An 8,652-nucleotide genomic window follows, 5' to 3' on the forward strand; every position below is an offset into this window, starting at 1 on the left:
TCAGCCGAAAATATCCCAGCAACTGGGCATCATAAAAAAAAGTGCCTCGTCCTCGATAAGTATGTTCATCTGACTAACAATGCGGTCCAAAAGAATTGTAAATAATATGGGAATCTTCACGAAGGAAATCAGTTTCCCATTTCTGAAATGGTTTCTAGTCTTCACATACCTGCGCTGACAGTCCAGTACCTATAAGAAAGATTCATATACATCATCAAGGAAATGATCGATGCCAGTAAATAAAAACTATTCCTCAGGGCGACATCTTCCAATTTTATGCTCTTGGGCATGGATTTTATGATTGACGATAATCTCAAAGTTTGGTTAATATAAGCGAATTGCAATCCATGCATGGAGGAATCCTCGACCATGCTTAAAGATTGGCTCCCTGAAATGCTCAGAGATGCGATGTGCATAGTTGGAATTGATAAATTCGGAAATAGTAATATAAATGCTGGCGATCGTACGAAGGGCCTGAGTAAGATTGAGAAAGTCACAAAATAAACAGGCTAAATGCACAGATTATCGGAGAAGGATTAACCAGTGGTAGTTGGATAGTTAGGGAGAAAATAATAACGCAATGAAGGTCTGGGAGATTGGCATAGAATTATATGAAAAATGAGGGAAAATGGCAGAAACCCAACCCCAACCCCAACCCCAACCCCAACCCCAACCCCAACCCCAACCCCTTATTAATCGAATAAGAAATCTCTTTTAAATCGGGGGACATTTAAATTATAAATTAGATTATTCTGCCTCGTGTTATATTTTCATTCATAAGTATAAGATCAATCTAAGTTCAGTTTTTGCTTAGATGAGCAGCCACAGTGACGAATAGCACAGCTCCTCCTCCCCAGTCGAACGAGTATCTCAGCGTCGGGAAGAAAACAATCGATCGAGGTCCAGGTCCCGGGAAAAGCATCGCCATCGCCACGACCACGACGACAGTAATTGCTACAATAGTTTTAGGCCACTTCAAACAAAAAAGGAGGCATGTCATTAAGGTACCATAATTCTCCAGCGATCTGATGTCTTTCCGCACCTACATGATGAGCCATGGAGATAACGTGAGCAAAGATAAGGCTGAAAAATAATATGAGGCCTATAAGCTAAAGTGGGAATAAAAGAATAACGAAGCATTCTTTAGCAAGCACAAGGTACGACAAGATATATTTCAGCAAGACGCCTGGTTTCAAGAGCGGTACAATCCAGAAGTCCTGGGGGCAATCGAGCGAGAAAGGAGATAAAATATAGCTTCTTCTGCAGTTGAATTTTTTGACAACTTCCGAAATGGCAAATTTGCTAAAATCGATCTTTCAATAAAGCATCCAGTACTAGATTCCTGTTTATCTAGAATAAGCTCGGTTTCATCTATAATGATAAGGAAGAGGAAGACGATGAGTACAGAGAAACAACCGGAGGCACTTCCAATTCCGGAGTGCCTGTACACTTCCAGACTATCGACATCAATGTCAGCAACGCTCTGAACACCACAAATGAGCCCTTGTTTTCTTTTGACCCTGACTCGCATACATTGTTCATTATGGCGATTCCCCGCACTATCTCTAAATTCGATATTTTTTAGCTTGTGGGGAAGCTCGAGGGATTCAAAAATATGACACTGTCTGAGCCGGTAAAAAAACTATCCTTCGCTCGATACTGCTGGATTCAGTTTGTGGACGAATAGAGCTTAAAGAATGCGGAGAATTCAATGAGCGATCGCACTATAAAGTAAGAGCCTCTCAAGTTCGGCCGTTCGATTTCAAAGACGAAGCGGATCAAGGTGCTCAGAAACTATCCAGTAAATCGTATAAAAGTGGATGCTGAAACATGTGAGAAATTGGCCCAGAGATTAGACAAAGATGCTGAAATTGCCGATAACCCGCTCTTCGGGTACTCTTTTGAAAGCGATCGAAAAAAGTTTGATACATTTCTGCTCTATTTGAGAAGAGTGCACGCTTATGATTATTACACTTCGACCCGCTATTTCAACGAAAGGTCTCTATCATTGAAACTGGGACTCGCTTATCTTCGAATTGAAGCCGAATACGAGGAGATGCCAAACATTCAGACTGTGTTCAAAAAGATACAGGCAGCAGCCGAGCATACTATCGAGCATGGCTTCAACATCCCCGATCATATGAAACTGTTCCGCATAGAAATGTAGAAGGTAGTGACGAAGATTATCGCTGATAATGAGCAAGTGTCAAAGGCAGAAGTAGAAGCGCGAGCAGCATGGAACTGCATAAAGTGCAGCAAGAAGTTCAAAACTTGCTAGTTTTTAGCCAAACATGCGATATCAAAGCACGATTAATTGAAAGACCGAGTATTTGTACCAATTATCATAGAAAATTGAAGAAATCATGGAAACCGCATATCTAAAAGATCCCAAGAAAATCACCAACTACCACTCCAACCGAAGCGACAGGGATCCCACCAAAAACAAAAGACCTGTCTACAAGAACAAAAAGGATTACAAGGATCTTGATGAACCCGAAGGACCCCAAATTGAAAGAACCGGCCCCAAAAAGATAATAAACTTCTTAGACATATGATCAATGAACTTAATCAAATTATTATGCATAATTATTATCAGCAGACATAGCCCTCGGCTCTCAGTTTGTGGTACAGTTTTAATAATTTTTATTAATATTTATCAGTAAAATGCTGCAGCCTTTCCAAGGTGTTAGTTGGATAGACCAGAACCATTCAATTTGTAAGCCTATGAACAAATCTGAAAGCATTCCATTAAAAAAGCATTTCTTGCTTGAAGCGCAATGCCATTCTAACCCCAAATAAAAATAGTGCTCCGATGAAATTTGGCCGCTTTAGTATTTCACTATTAAGTCAATAGAGTAGGAAAAAGCTCTGTTGAATGTTCTCGAATGGAGGAAATATTCCTCTTTGCCGATTCGTAAGGTCAGAGGATACAGTTCAAAGATGCAGGCAATGCAAGATTTTGTAACCACCAAAATATATCGAGTGTAGATCGAGCCTATAATGCTTTCTTTACTAAAATTGAAAGATATTTCTGCAAGCGAAGCAATATACTTAGTGACAGAGTGCTTGCTAGGGTTTCAAGAATTGCTACATCGCAGTAATCCTAAACAGCGATAAAATATGGAAGAGCTTATAAACTTCGGAAAATGTGGAATTAACAAATTTGGGGAATGTCGCGTAGGTACTGTCATTTGGGATAGTGGCAATTTTTGGAATCGGAACATCGACACTCGTTTGCGACCGTATCACTCTAATTTAATAATTTCGAAAGTGATAAATATGGCTTTGCCTTTAATAAAATAATCCGAAAAGCCTATATTGGAAGAACTGCTCCACAGATTAAGGAGGGTCCCAAATATAACCTATAACCTCAGCCGAGCTATCATTAAATAATTTAGCAAATAATACAACCTAAGTTAAGTGAGGAGGTTACGAGTTTTGATAAATCCAATTAGGATCGATTACCGTCAATGGTAATCTCAACAAATAAACCTCACAAAAACATCAATTATTAATGCTAATTCAATTCAAAATCATCAATCATGTATACGCCCTTTCAGTATGCTGAACTCTTCAGAGGCTAATCCAGAGAAAAGCATTATGAGATAGAACAGAAAAATGTAATGGACGTATTTTAATTCTCCCTTGGAAGCTGATATCCGCTTTTGCCTAAGTAGTGGAACCAAATCGAAAGGTTACAAGCTTCGTGTTATTCCCTCACAGTTTAATAATGTCTCCACAGATGCTTTTGCCCATCGCTTAAATTTTGAACAAAGAAGATCACAGCATAACAAGAAAACAGGGAATTAAGCAGTTTATGCGTCGGTGAATATTGGGCAGGATTATAAACTTATCTCAATGTAGCAAAAACTAAATGCAAATAAGTCCAGCTCAAATCCTACAAATGCAGGCTTTTCCAACAGCTCGAGGACAATCTCAGGAAACTCTGGGTTGTCGATTCCCCTTCAATATTCGATTTTGTAAAACAACCCATAGAAAGATAGATAGTTAGACAACTCAAAAAGCAAAGATCAAGTCGCAATAAGCAGCTATAATGATAAGAAAGAGGATAATAGCAGGAGCACCAAGACCACACAATGTTGCGACAGTTCTTTGAACAATGTGAAGTAAGGCCTATGGAACATGCTTTCCTTGAGTTCGAAATCTAAGTTCTTGAAGCAGTTGAGCTTTGCAGACGTGAAGGAATCAATTCATCAAGAGAATGACTACTAAGACGAGTGTTCCAAGGCAACTAATGGGGAAACTCAGAGCGTAATTCAGGGTTGTTAAGATTTCGGCATTAATGCACAATCGATGCTGCTCGACAGAGTCAATAACTCGATAATGATTGCGAATACTTATAATTTTGGCGGTGTCTTGCCCGAGCTGAGCAAGCCGAAACCAGATTTTAATATGCTGCTAACGAATCAGAAGATGATGGGTGCAGACAGCTTCAAAATCCTATAGTCGCAGTTCCTGAATGCGGGAGAGCTGTAGTCCACTTTTAAGAATGGAAGTTTCAAATTGGTCGATGCAAGCATCATTGGGGAGGGTGGGGATTTGAAGTAGAGCATATGCTATGGAAACTAGATGCTTTATGATATAGCCAAACTGGAGAAATTGAACAAAATGGGGAGAATGATCGGTAAATCTATCATTCAACAGAAGCCCTGATCGAAATCTTCAGTAATTGGCAGTCTTATCTTCATTTAATATATATTCGGACACAGTTGAATAGATTTAAATATTTATGTAGCCTATTTCGATCATTTGACTCCCAACACTTTTTCACACAGGGAGATGAACCCTTTTTAGTCCACCTTCTCAGGGAGGTTTTCGATGTCCACTTTTTAGAATTGGAACTGGTTGTTAGCAATGGTCCTTAATGCCTATTTGCATCTCTAACGATCGATGAAGCCCTCTCTCTTCAAATCGAACAGCACGAAAATGTTCGATATCTACTCCTTGCTGAATATTCCAATCTTGAATCCTAAATTATACATGTCTTACCTTGTTTTTGCTTTTGCTTCAAGCGCTCGATGAGAAACTCGGAGATGTTTTGCGGCTGCTCGTAGCACACGTCAGAGCACAAGTCTTACATCAATTAGATGATGCGATGCTTCCGAAGGTATTATTCTGCTGAATCGCGTAGTGCGTTGGATGAGGGAACTGCCGGAGCTGACATTTTCTAATTTAAGTTATACTTTTAGGGAATTTGATTATTTTATTAGTCATATGATTCAACATCAATAAATAAATTTCGGATGTATTTTGTATTTTGTCGATTTTGGCTTCTTTATAAATTCAGAGTGTGGCTTAAATTGTAAGAATGAAGTAAGTTTATTAAATAAAGGCATTCAGATCGTATTCAAAGTATCGTTATTGTTTGTCTGGCTGCAGATCCATACATTGCATTGCAGGTTCATGCAGTTTCAGATCCGCAGCATTTTTTGTGAAACCATCCAGTCTTTTAAGACTTCCTACAATATATTTTTCGACTGCGATCCCAAATTCGAATTCAAAGGTAGTATGTTCAGCAAATGTGGTATTAAACAGATGCGAGATAAAACAGATGTGAGATAAAACAGAGATAGCATTAAACAAAGATGATATTAAACAAAGATGGTATTTAATAATTAAACAATAAAACAGAGATGGTATTACAATAAATAATAAAGGAGTAGGATTAATTAAATCATTCATAATATCGTAATATTAAGCACTAAATTTAAAGATAATTATGATGTTGATAGGTAATAATGTGAATGATTAATATGGCATTTTATTGTGTTTATAGAACTGCATATACAATCAATTGTGATTAATAAAGTAGTCAAATAGTCAATAGGGCAGCTGAAGTAACCCCACATCTTCTGCCCTATTTCTACCCTATTTCTAGTCACGGGACTCTATAAAGTTTAGGCTGAGAGCTAAGTATCGCGATTGATCTGATTCATACCTGATCATAACGAAGGAGGTGCAAGATGAGGTAATCTGTTTGCATACTGTAGACTGGAATATGCTGGTAGCTGCCTGAGGCATAAAAGGAGACATTTGGGATAATTGAGCATGGACTCGCCTCCACAGGAGAACCCGCTGTGAACTTTTCTTGATTGAAGAGTAATGACCTAATAGCGATGATATTTACCAAAGGAGACTCAGAATCTCTTGATTGTGTCTGAATTTTATCTATTTATTATGCCACCTTATATTCATTAATATTAAAACTCAGCATAATCCATAATCGCTGATCCATAATATTAATAATGAGCTCCAATTTATATTCATTAATATTAATTAATGTTTATTAATATCAGTATCATGCAATAATATCAAACTTTCAAAAAGTAGCTCCAGAAAATTATAAATTTCAATTTATCGCAAATTATGGATTTCTGATCATGCAAAATTACCGACGTGTGCATTTGATATCGTTTAGGCAAATATTATGATGGTTTTGAAGGCATTTCGAGCAATCGGCCACATTCCGCCAATAGAAAGCAAAAATGTATGATCCAGACCCTTATTCTCAATTTTATAGTAATTTTATAGATATTGAATATTGATGTCATATCGATCTAATCTATCTAATCAAGCTCAGTGGTGTTCGTGGCTGTGGCCTCCGTGTGTGTGGAAAGGGTTCTCAGGGGCCTTAGGGATCACACCAACTACCTCATCAGGGAAGATTCGGGCGGCTCTGTCAGCAGTCCTAAATGTTATATTGAATGTACAGGCCGTGATGGATCAAGTTGATTTTTTGTTCATTATCGTCATCCAGAGCGAAGAACATCTTGTCGAGGTTAGGGACGAATTGTTTGTTTCTCCAGAGAGGCATTGTGGAGTTGTACATTGCTTGATCCAAGTCCCTTTTCCCTGGCTGAGTTATGAGTCTGACTGCGAATGAAAAAACGTTGACGAACAAACAAACTCCACCCACGACTCCCCACGAAGGAATCTTTGAGGGAATGGCTGCGCGGACGGAATTGTTGCACATTAACTACTTTAGAGAATATGATACCCAGGCAGATCCGAGAGTTGCTGCCACTTTTAAGTTTAAAATTGTGTTCGCTCTTTCCTAGTTCCTTTTGACCAAGCTCGCCATTTTTTCAGGATCAATGAATGAAGTGTGAGTGTAGAAAGTCTCCTTTTCCCCTTTCTTGCCTATTTTGACGTATTGCAAGATCATTAGCTAATTTGTTGAACAAATAAATAATTCAATGATTAAATGGTTAGGATAAGTTCATATTTATATTATTTATCATGATGTCTTAGATAAATCAACGATCTATTTATTGTTCCTTGCATCATTTGGTCTCGTGCAATGCACTCCCGTTTTATTGATCTAGCTTTAGTTTTTTGCTGGGCTCATCGTAGAAATCGTCGTGCTTTTTGTTGAGCAGCGATAATAATCTATATTATTTAAATTTCTGTCCAGCATGTTGTGCGTTGAATTCGATGTCTTTGATGTTCTGGCGATAAAGACTCCGGTAGACTTTCCACTCAAAGATATTATACTCTGACCGGGTCGAGTAGTCAGAAGGAATCCCGAGCTACTCATCGAAATTTTCCAAGCAGGACTAAATCTGGCTGAAATAATAGGAAAAGGAAAGGGTGGTGGGCTACTTTGTCAATCTTTTGCCCTGATTTTCAGAGCTATTTTCAGTATTGTCTGTAAAGCATTGCGGACTCTTTAAAAACTTGTTTAGACTTGATGTGTTTATTGCCAACTTCTTACTTACTTATAGAAAAGCCTCCTTTTTTCTCTTGGCTAGGTCGGCATTAATTTCATTCACCTTTTCTCCAGAAGGAGAATCAGCAAGAGCTCGATTAGGGAACATAATGGCTTTTCGGCTCTATCTAATTTCAGCGGAAGGCTCCCTGAAATACATTTTCTTTTTTTATTTCCAATTACTTTTTAAATTTATCTATAGCCATAATCTATTGAATTACCCAGATTTGTTCGTTTTCAAAGAACTTTTAAAGCTGTTGAACTATTCGGAACGGAACATTATTAACAGGAAGGGAAGCAGCTAAACTTGCATCTGTTTTATTTAGCACGCTTTGCGCAATTCTTTAAAGCTACTCAGCATAGCTGTCAATAACCTTTCTCGGGATCGAATTGGTTTTCTTATTATTTTTAAAGGCATAGCAAAATAGTATTATTTGCACCATGATAACTCCTCTAAAGTAACCATCTTTCAGCTGAAGCTGTAATAGGTTCGGCAGCTTCAGGAATTTTAAAGGAAATGTCCCAAAGTTGTTGCAATGAGTGATTTAGTTCTTTTCAAAGTATTCAACGAGTTTGTTTACAATTTGTTTCATGTGGTTCATCTTGGTCTGAAATATCTCGAGTTCAGAGACATAATGTTCAGATGTGGAGTGATGCTCGAACATGTCAGTGGAGGACATCAAGTATTTCTGCAGCTGCCAAAACTCCTCATAGAATTAATAATTGATTGATAGCTCATCGATGTTGAAAATGGCAGCCAACTCTTCCTCTTACTTTTCGATTTGGTCTGCTTTTGCTGGCTTGCCCTTGAAGTGAAATCCGGATTCGTGGCAAAATGGCAGTATTTTTGTGAGGGTGATTTGGAGCTGGCCTCGGATATAGAAATCTTCAGTTTTGGATATTCTCTTCAGCAGGGTGTTGAT

Source organism: Brachycentrus maculatus, unplaced genomic scaffold (genome assembly GCF_059751285.1).
Source record: "Brachycentrus maculatus isolate JH-2025_06_01 unplaced genomic scaffold, ASM5975128v1 h1tg002075l, whole genome shotgun sequence".
Lineage (NCBI taxonomy): Eukaryota > Metazoa > Arthropoda > Insecta > Trichoptera > Brachycentridae > Brachycentrus > Brachycentrus maculatus.